The following is a 13,022-nucleotide window of genomic DNA, read 5'->3' as shown; positions in this document are numbered from 1 at the left end:
GGTCACCCACAACATTTTTGAGATTAAAGATCAGAGTCATTAATTATCGTTTGATCTTTGCACGATCCTAAATCTTGTCTCCACTGACCATGATATAGGCTACACATTATAAATTAAAGCAAACTAGTGGCTCTGCTGAGCAGCCTGTTATACTAGTTGTCTGGTACTACATTAACTCGTCATATTTACACCTGATTCCCAGCTCCTGTAACATAATTACACTTCACAGAGTGCATGATAGGATTCACACTTCAACATGCTGTGCTACTGTAGTTAAACCAACATGTTAATAAGAACTTATCCTTATTTATTTACTAATTTATGACTATTTTTGGAAGTTTCTAATCAAGACAGACAATGCGGGGAAAGAGAGGGGGATGTACTGTGACTGAAAAGTAACAGATAAATTGGCACAGAGTTTGTAATTTCCTAACTCCACATTGAAGGGCTGTACTAGTAGTAGTAACATTTACACTTGTAAACATGTATATAGCCTAATTTATTACAGTCATTCTGCAATACACATGAAAAGTAAGTGCTGAATTAGAACTGTAGCACATTTATTACGCTTTATCAATTCAGAACAAAACACAGCAGCGGAATCTGAAACTTAACTCATAATTTAAATTGTTGAATGTAGAATTAAGTCTCTACAAAGTGTAAGCTTTAGCTTCTGCTCACTATAAGTGATGTACCCAACGGAACTTTAAACTCTATTATGTCTAGTGACAACAGGTGAGTCAAAAAATAACCTTGGACTTGAGAGCGCCAAAGATTCTAAATAATTTTTAGCCAGGTTCACAAACTTTTAATCTCTAGCTGCAAATGAACTGGTCAGTTTATTCCAGTTCATTATTTTCCCTGCTGCAGGGTTATAAACTCTAAATTGTAATTGTATCTCTTGGTGGATTGAGCCGTTTGATTGATCCTGCGTTCACACAGCAAGCTGCAACATCAACAACCCAGAGGTTGTTATTTCCCACAGAACAGACGATAAACAAGCTTGATGAGAAACACAGCACAGAGGACCATTACTGGCTCATTAGCCGTGGACAGTCAATACCATTGCATGTTTTCATACTTATTTAAGAGCAGAAGTTTTATCTTTAGAAAGTAAAAGTGGCTTTTCAGAAATCCCAACTTGTATTTAAAAGACTATAATATAATAATATAATGTTTGGCTGGATCACAGGGACCAGTAGCCTGGTTGACACCAGACCCTTCTCAGTTGTAACTGATGATGTTGTTCATATTATATTATCAGTGTGTTTTCTTGCAAGAGCCGCTCATGGCTCGCGAAAATAAAATAGATGAGACGCTGAAACAATCGCTACAGATCTGCTCCGTGTACAATTGTGCTGTATGACCTGCACAATTGCTTAGAATTTGACTGCTGGTGTGCGATGAAAGATAAACTAGCCTAATCAAATAACAAAAATGAGTAGGCCTACACATTATGAAGAAAGGAGAAATCTTCTTTAAAATAGAACCATCTGGAGGTAGCGCAAGGAAGCAATGCCAATGGGACTTCAGTTTCACCTTCATTTTTTGGCAGATATATTAAAATCGCCGCACTGAAAATATGCAGAGACAAAATAAACATTAAAGATGCAGTAGGTAAGACTTATACAACTAACTTTCTGTTGAAACTGACCCTACGTTCCAGTAGAACTACATAAAGCAGGTAATTTAAAACAAAATCTGGCTCCTCTGGCACCACCTACAGCCTGTAGTGCGATTTGCAAAAACCCACCACTCCCTGTTCAGATGCACCAATCAGTGCCAGGCGGGGGTGTCTAACTGCGTGTCAATCACTGCTCAGGCACACGCATTCATTCTCCCTCGTGGGGGGAGGAGCTTAGGAGACTGTTTGGGCTTTAGCAGAAAGGGGGGGAAGGACTTAGAAGTTGTCAATGTTCAAATTCTTTGGCTAAATCCTGAATCTTCACAATCATACCAACGGCACCTTTAAGCGAGGTGGTAGTAAATGTACAATGTAGGTTTAAGTTTGGCCATGAATGAATGCTGTGGCTCATCAGGAGCAACATTTAAGGCTGTGGTTCGTAATTATCATGGGGTGCAACCTCCGTCTGGTCTGTTTAAAGCTATAGTGCGTAGTTTCTGTCTCCCCCATGAGGAATTTTAAGTAATAACAACAACACTGTCGGCGCGTCCACATGATACAAGCCTTCCGTGATCCTTCCGTGCCCCCCCTTGATCCCCCCCCTTCATTATGTTAAAAAACATAATGGACTCTTCAGAAGAGGTCATTATCTTCACTCGAGCTTCTGCGCGGGAAAGTGACCGGACGGCGCCATCTTCTGAACATAGCCATGCTGAGAAATACAGAGAGAGTCGTGTGGAGCTGATAGTCTTAATTAGCTTTGTATCAACTCCTTTGGCGAGGGCTTGAATGTAACTGACGTTCATTAATATCAAAAAGTTACACATTAAAGCTTTGACACAGTAACATTAATTACACAATAACACTAGATGAGTGATCCAGAACGAGAACTTGCTGAAAATAGCATGATCACATTGAAAAGCAGTCCTTAATTATTTGTCTCAAACGTATCTTTACCATGTCACGTGATATGCTACTTCAGTACCCAACAAACAACTATTACTGGGACCACTACAAATGAAAATGTAATCTATTTAATCTATATTCACTTTACATACACCACGACTGTCGCTGTGGTAACTATTTGGCCACAATTAAGCACATGAAAATGTGGTTTTTAAAATGTATTTTAATTCTGGTGGTACCCTCGTTGACTCGTTCAAATCTGTTACGACAGGAAAAACCAGAAATGTGAAATCCTCAGATTGGCACGTTCAAATCTCTGCTGCTTCAGGCCACAATATTACGCTCTGTACACAGAGCCTGTTGCAATGCTTACGACAAGAAGCAGCTCAGAACAAAGCAACCGATCCAAATAGCGAGTGACAGAATGCCCTGTGGGGAATAACTAGAGCTGCAGTCACTTGTGTATTGAAGTGAAGCCAAGGGGAGTACACACAGCTCAGAAGGCACCTGTGTAAATTAACCTTTCATAAAGATCTCATTGGAGATTGTGTTCAGACCATGTTGCAATGTGGTTGCTTGCTGCGTGTGTTGAAATTCACCAATAAGCTCCAGATGTAGCAGCAAGGGGATGTCATGTTCATGAACTTGAGGCCCATGTTCACTGTTCCATCAACAGAGCAGTTCCCTGAAAGACGGGAGGTGGGACAGGATTAGTAGTTCAAGGATTTTCATTATGACTTGTGTCAGTGCAGCTGACCTGAGCTGTTAAAGCAGGTGACTTTGTGCCTCTGCAAAATGGGAACAACCAAAGATGTCTTGTTTGTCACTGAGTCTTTCTATTTGGTCAGGGAGAGTTTGAAGGTTGTGATAAACACAGTTTAATACATGTGGTTGCTTCCTGAGGGCGTTTATCCTGGACAAGTGGTAAACAGATTCCTCAGTCGCTGGGAGGAAGCAGGAAACAGAACACTTTTAGTTTTCATTTGAAGTAAAGATACATTTATGTCCAGCATCTTAATCTCTTTAAATTTGGACTCAGAATTAGAGATTGATATATTTATATTATGAAACTGTTACCATTGGCGTGGGTTTGGAGGAATACCAAACAAACCCTAACAGTGAAAGCATCTTTGCATGGTTATAGATTAGCCCACCATATGTTAAATGCAGAGTTATTATCATATTTATTGTTCTCAGCAAATAAATCATCTGTGTATTTTGCGATAGTTTCTCTGTGCTGATACTTAAAGTTATTTTGACATATTCAAAAAAGTATATTCTCAACATACAGTGATGTAAAGTTGGGTGATATGGTTGAAATAAATATGACAATGATAATAACACAATATAATGAGAACATTTCTCTTGTTTGAATGTTGCAATCTGGTAGATGTATGCAAACTCACATTAGAAATTCAGAAAAAAATGTCCACTCAAGATCCACTTTCTTACATGTTTGGGATCTTTCAACCATATCACATCATTAGCTGCAGTTTGCTCAGTTGCCTTACCCTTGCTTTATTTCCACTGGATGCGAAACGGCTGCGGATCTGCTCCAGAACGGAGCACGCAGCAGACATGCAGCGGAGTCGTTCCGTGGCGCAGCCATTAGGCATCCAGTGGAAATTCGGAGTTAGAACTGTAGATGTTCAAACTTACTATCATTTTGAACACTTTTATGACGGAAACAGCAGTTTACAAAACAATTTTAGCTCAAGATCCACTTACTTACTTGTTATGGAGCTTCTGACCAACTTGAGCTTTCAACCTTTAATCTCAACCTTTAAGTTGACAAGATGCATTGAAAAGGGGTCCGTATAATGTTTGAACATCACAGTTTCCTGACAACTGAACTGTTAGATTTCACAGAGAGACCCAAACACAGACTCAGACTCATAACATCAAAATAAACTCTACACACGAGTAAAAAAATCAAAATTCAAATAATTGTTTTTGTTTTTTATTGACAATCTTCTGGAAATTAAGACAACAAAATGATAAAATGATAACACAATCATGTAGTAAAATCACCATCATGAGATTCCACTGAAAGTTGAAAAAAAAAATGTTTCCAACATAATCTGTATTAATTAGTGAGCACTCACATCTGAAGTACTATCACAATGTTCAATCTGAACCTGTTTGACCTTAGGCACTTTCAAAACAACAATGGATTATATTTATTTCAAGAAATGAAACAATGTCTAATGTTCTCTCTTGTGTTTCAGAGTAAAACCAAAAAGAGGGAAATGGGACTGTACTTAAAAATCACAGCAGGCCTCCTTCTGCTTATCCAGGCCTCTCACCTGGCATCCCTCCAAGATTCAACCGACTCTCCGGGGCGGACAATTGATAAAAGCTGGCTCCGTGGCTTAGTCAAAAATACAGCTGGAAACCAAAACGTTGCAGAGTTTGATCAGACACCTGATGCAAATGCTATGGAGTCAAGTAATGAATTCAGCAGTGGGATGGCATCTGGCTCCATGACAGAAGGCGAGGAGAAAGTGGCCAGCCAAGATATGGGTGCAAATGAAACATCTGATAATCTGTCTACTGTCAATACCACCGTGGCTCCCACATATCCCACAAATGTTACTACCGATCAACCTGATTTGCCAGACGCCACCATTTCTCCAGCTAATGCCACTTCAGATCTCACAAACTCAAGTCAGATCAACACCACAGGAGCCGAGGAAGAATTTCATGACTCGACCGTGACCCCTCAAAACTCCACAACTCATCTAGGCGCACCAAACTCCACCAGCTCTTTAGCTAACTCCAATCGCACCGATTTGCAGACAACCACCTTGGCTCCAGAGAGAAATGCTACTCAAGAATCCACAACGAAATCCGACACAGGTACAGGGTTAACTAATGCTACCGGATCTACCAACACAACAACTGTAACAACCACAAGGAAGCCAGAGATAAAGGAGACATCCACCACATTTACCACCACGTCTTCATCTACAACCGTGTTCCCATCCGACACCACAGAAACGAGCCCTGCGACTACAACTCCCTCTGCTCCGATCACACCTGACAAGGCCAACAATACAGACAGAGATGCAGCCTCAAGGGGCAGCAAAGAAAAAGGTACTGCTGCCTTTCAGGTGTCACGGTATCTGGTGCACATTTCTGTGTCCAAACTGCTTTGTGTGTCTTCCTAGCAGCATGACATCACTTTATAGACAGATACCTGAAGAAAAAAAAGCATGTGTGTGTGAAATTCTAAGCCCTCCTGACTAATGTGTGTTAAAGGAACACACCGACTTATTGGGAATTTAGCTTATTCACCGTAACCCCCAGAGTAAGACAAGTCGATACATACCCTTCTCATCTCCGTGCGTGCTGTAACGCTCCCTGACGGTTCCAGCATTAGCTTAGCCCAGCACAGATCCTGCAGGTAACTGGTTCCAACTAGCCTACTGCTCCGAATTGTGACAAAAGTGACAAAATAACGCCAACATGTTCCTATTTACATGTTGTGATTTGTATAGTCACGCGTGTACAAAAAAAACAACGTAACATGAGACACAGCTATCTTCTAACAGTAAACAAACCGGGAACTATATTCTCAGACAGGCTTGCTGCGAGCATATCACTCCGCCCAAGTACTATATTCTTCTGCCTGAGAATATGGTTCCGGTTTGTTTACAGTTAAAAAACGGCTGTGTCTCATGTTACGTTGTTTTTTGTACACGCTGTGACTCTATAAATCACAACATGTAAATAGGAAACTGTTGGCGTTATTTTGTCACTTATTCGGAGCAGTAGGATTGCTGGAACCGTTCACCTGCAGGTTCTGTGCTGGCCTGATGCCGCTGGAGCCGTCAGACAGCATTACAGCACGCACGGAGATGAGAAGGATATGTATCAACTTGTCTAACTCTGGGGGTTACGGTGAATAAGCTAAATTCCCAATAAATCGGCGTGTTCCTTTAAGGTTGGAGCAATAAAGCAACCAAACAGGCACAACATCCTTTACAGAGATCACTTTAAGTGACTTAAAGTAACTGTATCATTGCTCAAGAGCATATATTAATGTTTCTTCTTTTACGCATTGCTTTTGTCCACCCTTTCCCTGACCCACATTTGCCTGCATCTATTTTCCCACTGGCAGAAGACAAACTGCCCTTCTTTCAAAAGAAAAGGTTAGATTGGGTTTCAGGTGCTATCGATGTGGCGAGTGAGTGAAGGGGTCTATTACAACCACCTTTTTAGCAGGACAATGAACCCCTGTTTTAGTGGCAAAAGAATCTGAAAGAGGTGGCCAGAGACTGAGGTCAAAGATACTTTTGCTGCCTCTGTGCAGGGGCGTGAGACTAGTCTTTGGTGTCAACCACAAGATCAAGGAGATACTGTAGGACTGGAAAAGGCTGTTTGTCGTATTGCAGTGCAAATGTCATATCTATCTATCTATCTATCTATCTATCTATCTACTCAATAAGTAACTTTTCCTGCATAATATATGCAGCTTGAAGCCATGTACACCATGGCAAGACAAAGAAAAAAGGGGCTTTTAGGGAGCTGGCGTGAGGTTGGGATTAAAATAAAACTTGGATCACACGGACAGATGTGACAGCAGGACATAACACTAACAGATGATGGCAATAAACAGTGGGGAAACAAAAAAATGCTCCATAGTTACCATGACAGGCACAGCGTGTGCACACAAACTATACAAAAAGACAGACGGTTGAGTACAGATAAACATAGAGTCTATAAATATGAGCAGAGAGAACTTTGCTGTCACTGTCATCAATAAACACAATATATCCACTTACTCCAGCTGCTTGACCGAGGCACTTCATGAATCTTAAATTGTTTCATCAAAATACAACAAGAGTCTAGGGCCATGCTAGCAGCGCTGTGAGGCACAGCGATGCTATACGGGGAACGCTAACATCTGCATGCTAGTAGTATACGTTCACAATGTCAATGTTACTGTAACATGTGGATGTTTATACCATTTTCACCATTTTCATTTAGTTTACAGTAGTGTGTTAGCATGCAAATATTTGCTAATTAGCACTAAACACAACTCAAGCTGAGCGTGATGGGAATTCCATTAGCTTTGCAGGTATTTGGACATAAACCAAATTACTGTAGTATTTGGTCTAATTGAAGTTTTGACTTGAACCACTACATGGAAATCACCAGGGAATCACCAAAATTATTACAATTCATGCTGAGAGGAAAAGCACCTGTATGTACCAACAATCATGGCAATCCATCCGACAGTTAAAAGATGTGAAAACATATTTTTTACTTACAGTAACCTCAACTATGTTTGTGAGCCAACATTCAGAAGAGAGTGGAGTAAGATATATATTAGTACACACAGTATATATAATATATACTTCCACTGATATCTTATTTTGTCTATTTTGAAATGGAGGATTGCAGCTAAAGTAAACACTGCCTGAAAAAATGTATCTTTTGGTTCAACTTGCCTCAGGTTAGGGGTAAATTGATCCCAGCAAGTGGGTAAATTAAGTCATTTGTAGATAAACGGAGCCACTGAATTATTTATGTGTGAGTCCTGACAAAATACAAATGTAGTATTTCTATGTCAAAGGCTATTGAAAACAATTCTGTCACTTTCAGAAACTGTTTTTTCCACTGCTGTTGCCGTGAACACAAACTGGGAAACAGAAGAGTAGAACATGTTCTTAACGTCAACAATTACACGTCTACTTCATCATGTCATACTTTTTTTCATAATGTGTGGGGGAAAGATGTGAATCGCTGCAGATGATTAACTTACTGCTATATTTACATGTAAAAAAGTGTAAGTGAAGTAAGTAATGTTCAGTCACATTTCACCTTATTTAGATGATGAGCACAGCCTGCCGTCTTTAAATATTCAAATGTATTCAAGAAATGATCATGATTTTGCCTTGTTAATTGCATTAATTATCGCAGCGTGAATTTGACAACAGCTGACTAATTGGGATGTGTATCTATGCAGCGTACTGCCACTAGAAACACAAGTGCAAAAACAAATTTTAGCAATAATTATCTGACAATATCCCTCAAAGACAGCAGTTGATATAAATCATTTTGTTGTTTACATATTATTTATGTCTGTCTCCCACCCCCTCGACCCCTCATTCCTCCAATGAAGGTTTGGCAACGGGGACCAACAAGAATAAACGGAACGAAGCGTGGGGAGCTGTTCTGGGAACGGCGGTGGCTGTGGCCATTGTGGGACTGGTAGCCTACATCATCCTGAAGAAGAAACAGCAGAAGGGTTTCTCTCACACTAAACTGGTTGAGGAGTATCCTTCAGCCCCAGGTATGTCCCAGCACTGCCTAATACAGCCAATGTTAAACCCTGTTATCATTTTAAAGGAAAATTCCACACTAGGACAAATGTAATTATGTAATGTATTTATCTGTGATTGCTTGATCAGCATTTAATTAGGGTTGCCAACTTGACCTGACGTTTTCTAATATATGTATATAAAAAAAACCTCTGGTACAGTAGGTGGGCGGCAGAGTGCAAAGTCTAAACATAATGCTAAAATATCTTTACATTATACACTAGTTTAACATTTTTGGGAAATAGTGTGATACATGAACCCCTGACAAACAGCAGTTTTTATTGTCTACACTTAATTTTTAAAGGATTGAAGAAACAAGATATAATGTATAGATGTACATAAGATATAACTGCTGGTTGTAGTTTCATATTCAACATACAGGCATGAGTTGTACTCATCTTCTCATCTAACTCTCAGCAAGAAAAGTGAAGTATTTCCCAAAATGTCAAACTTTTCCTTTTAGCCCTTGGTTCCTCCGCACCTCTCTTTCTTGGTCACACACGAACACACTCTAAGTTAAGCTTAGCATGCAAAATGGGATCATGTACTCTGACAGTTTGCCATTTGGCTAATTCTTGCCATGAAGAGGAAGACAGCATGTTCTTGTCACAGTTCCCCCTGCACGCCCTCATTCTTAACCTGTTGAGGTCCAACTGAAATGAACCCGCATGTTTTATATTCTGCTGCAGCATACAAGTCAGATTGCAGGATAGATGCTTACCTGCATATTTTAGATGAGTCAGATTACATCCTAAGTGGTTGGTCCTTAGGCCCATTTCATGCATACCTTCTCAAACACTGGAGGAGCAGCAGGATGCCCTTCAATGTGAATTGAGCCTTGAAAGACTGTTTTTCCCTCATGATTCAAAAACAATCTTCCAAAACAAAATGTTGTTGCGGTAAAAACATTTAATACAATACAACTTAGAGTTGTAGAGGGACACATCGCTAATCAAATTACAGTAACTTCTATGAAGTGCACCAGTATGATGGAAACATGACAAAATGCTTACAAAGTAACGATAAAAGGCTTAGAATGCCTGCCACTTTGAATCGTATGCATAATTATTTATTCTTGTAGATATTATTATTCAATACCACTATCCTTGACCTGTAAGCTGCAGTTAACAGCAAGTTCTTTCAATATATTTTTTTATTTTGTGTCACTGTGCTCCTGTTGGCTAAACTGTCAGAGGCTTGGAGGCTAATGGAGCATGATCCCCAAAGTACGATGGCTGGCCAGGGCAAACGTGCTACAATGGCCCAAAACACTTCAATTAGGAGAAACGTGCTGCAAATACAGAAACGATGCAAAGTAAAAACACACAAACCTCAAAAACACATGCAACAGAAAAAAACCTGCTACAATTACAGTACACACAACTGAGGTTCTCGAAAGCCTCTAGTAAGAGGGCTGAGTGGAACAGCTAGAGAGAAAAAAAGAGAGAGAGAGTTTGTTTTTGAAGCGGAAAGAAAAGTGGTGAAGGTCCGTCCGCTTTTTTTCTAATCTTAAAGGAACACGCCGACTTATTGGGAATTTAGCTTATTCACCGTAACCCCCAGAGTAAGACAAGTCGATACATACCCTTCTCATCTCCGTGCGTGCTGTAACGCTGTCTGACGGTTCCAGCATTAGCTTAGCCCAGCACAGATCCTGCAGGTAACTGGTTCCAACTAGCCTACTGCTCCAAATTGTGACAAAAGTGACAAAATAACGCCAACATGTTCCCATTTACATGTTGTGATTTGTAGAGTCACAGCGTGTACAAAAAAACAACGTAACATGAGACACAGCCATCTTCTAACAGTAAACAAACCGGGAACTATATTCTCAGACAGGCTTGCTGCGAGCATATCACTCTGCCCAAGTACTATATTCTTCCGCCTGAGAATATAGTTCCCGGTTTGTTTACAGTTAGAAGACGGCTGTGTGTCATGTTACGTTGTTTTTTGTACACGCTGTGACTCTATAAATCACAACATGTAAATAGAAACATGTTGGCGTTATTTTGTCACTTATTCGGAGCAGTAGGATTGCTGGAACCATTCACCTGCATGTTCTGTGCTGGCCTGATGCCGCTGGAGCCGTCAGACAGCATTACAGCACGCACGGAGATGAGAAGGATATGTATCAACTTGTCTAACTCTGGGGGTTACGGTGAATATGCTAAATTCCCAATAAGTCGGCGTGTTCCTTTAACCGTTTTCATGGCTAAACTTAACCGTCACAAAGGCCTAACGGAGACCGGTCTAACCCGTTCTCACTCCGAAATCGTAAAATACGGACGTTTGGACAGTGGCTGAGCATTAGCTACACAGGGTTTAGCGAGTAGTATGTAAGGCCGAAATTCCGCGTAAGGAGGTTGGTTGGGGTGGCAGATGGGTCAAACACAGGACTTTCACCCGCCCGGCACGTTTCCTAAAGGCGCTTTCTTCTTTAACCGTCCCGTTATTACCGCGTCTCACGGAAGCGTAAGCCCACCCACGACCTTTTCCTTAACGGAACTGTGTCAAAAGGGACGCCAATAGTCCCGACCGGTGTTGACCGGTCACTGAAATTTCTTAAGATATCATACACATTGTTGGTCATATGTACCATATCCTATGGACCAGTTGATGAGAATAAGTTGCACACAGCACCTTCTATTCTTAGATCCCCAGCTTGGATAAGAAAAAAAACCCTCCACAAAAAATACTTTAATGGGAAAATAAATGAGAGAAAGGGGTCCATTTGACCCCGCTCACCCCTTAGCCATGTTATTTACAATGATATCAACCTATGCTTCATTCTAACATCAACCTGTCAAAGAATCTGTTGGGATTTATTGTTTTGTCCTCTCAGGAAATTGAGCAACCCTATCTCTGTGTTGCAGTTGTTATTTGGTAGTTAAGAGAACTCACGTCTTCGTTGTACCTACTTACCTTCAATCTGCCTTGTTTACTCTATCCTCTGCTAGTGATTTCCTGAATTTCCCCAAATGACTTTCTAAAAGCTCTATATATTGGGTGTGAACCTGTTGCATTCAGTACTTGTAGGTGCAGAAAACAACAATGACAGGAATGATGATGGTTTATTCAGGAATAGAGCTTTGTACGATTGATTTGTTTGAATGTTTGTTCAAAAATGAAGTCTCAGCAGGGAACCCTTGCTCTTTGACCATCTGGGTTTTCTTGATTCTTGAATGATTTCAGTTATAAAAAATGTTTAATGTTAACTTGATTTCTGATTTCTAGTTATCAGATTAGACAACAACGAACCTTTGGACTTGAACTTTGGTGGTTTGGCCTATTACAACCCAGGACTCCAAGGGGACAACATCCAAATGACCAACTTTCCAGGACGCCGCTGAAACTGAAAAGACTCCCAAGACCAAATTCATGAACTCCCTTGAAAGAAAGTCGGCCAAATTGGCATCTGATAAACAGCTTACAGTGCTGAGTTTTGTAAATAAGACATTTGTGGATGGAAAGGCGCTTGTGAAATGGTGCATTGTGTTGAGTAGATTTATAGCAATTAAATAGAGGAATCACTGAAGGCAATCTATCTGAACTACACCGTAACAGCCAAAATGAACTACTTGTCATTGACATTTATTTATGTTGCCAAAGGGTATCAAATCAAATCTTTCATAATGAAGAATATGCTTTGCAGTCAATGAATGATTTACTTTTTTTTTTTATAACTTTTGTTTTAACTTTTAATCAGCTGGAATAGGAGCACACTCCTACAGCTAAAGAAAAGAAACCAGAATGTGGCTCCTGCTGATGCAAAAAACATTTGTTGAACAAAAAGTGCTGTTGTTCTGCTGCCTAAACAACAGATGACACAGCTGGCCCGATGAGCCGTTTGTAACAAAATTCAAAAACTGTGGTGAACAATAACATTATCCATATCAACAATCACCTGCTGTTATAACATAGGGAAGGCAATAAAAAGATGCATTTGAACTGCGCTCGCAGATATTCCACAACTGGCAGTCACAGCGAGGGATGTGGAGAGAGGCTGGGTGCTATTTTCTTATTTATATACTGAGATTTTGGTATTGAGGAAGGGAGTCGTTTATTTGGTCTTACTCCGTAGCAACATCATAATATCATCATAATATACCGCTTAAATCTTCTGACCTCCAGGTGTCCAAACAGAGATTTGAGTTTCTCGTAGC

Source organism: Perca flavescens, chromosome 1 (assembly GCF_004354835.1).
Source record: "Perca flavescens isolate YP-PL-M2 chromosome 1, PFLA_1.0, whole genome shotgun sequence".
Classification (NCBI taxonomy): Eukaryota; Metazoa; Chordata; class Actinopteri; order Perciformes; family Percidae; genus Perca; species Perca flavescens.
This window is presented reverse-complemented; position numbering follows the sequence as displayed.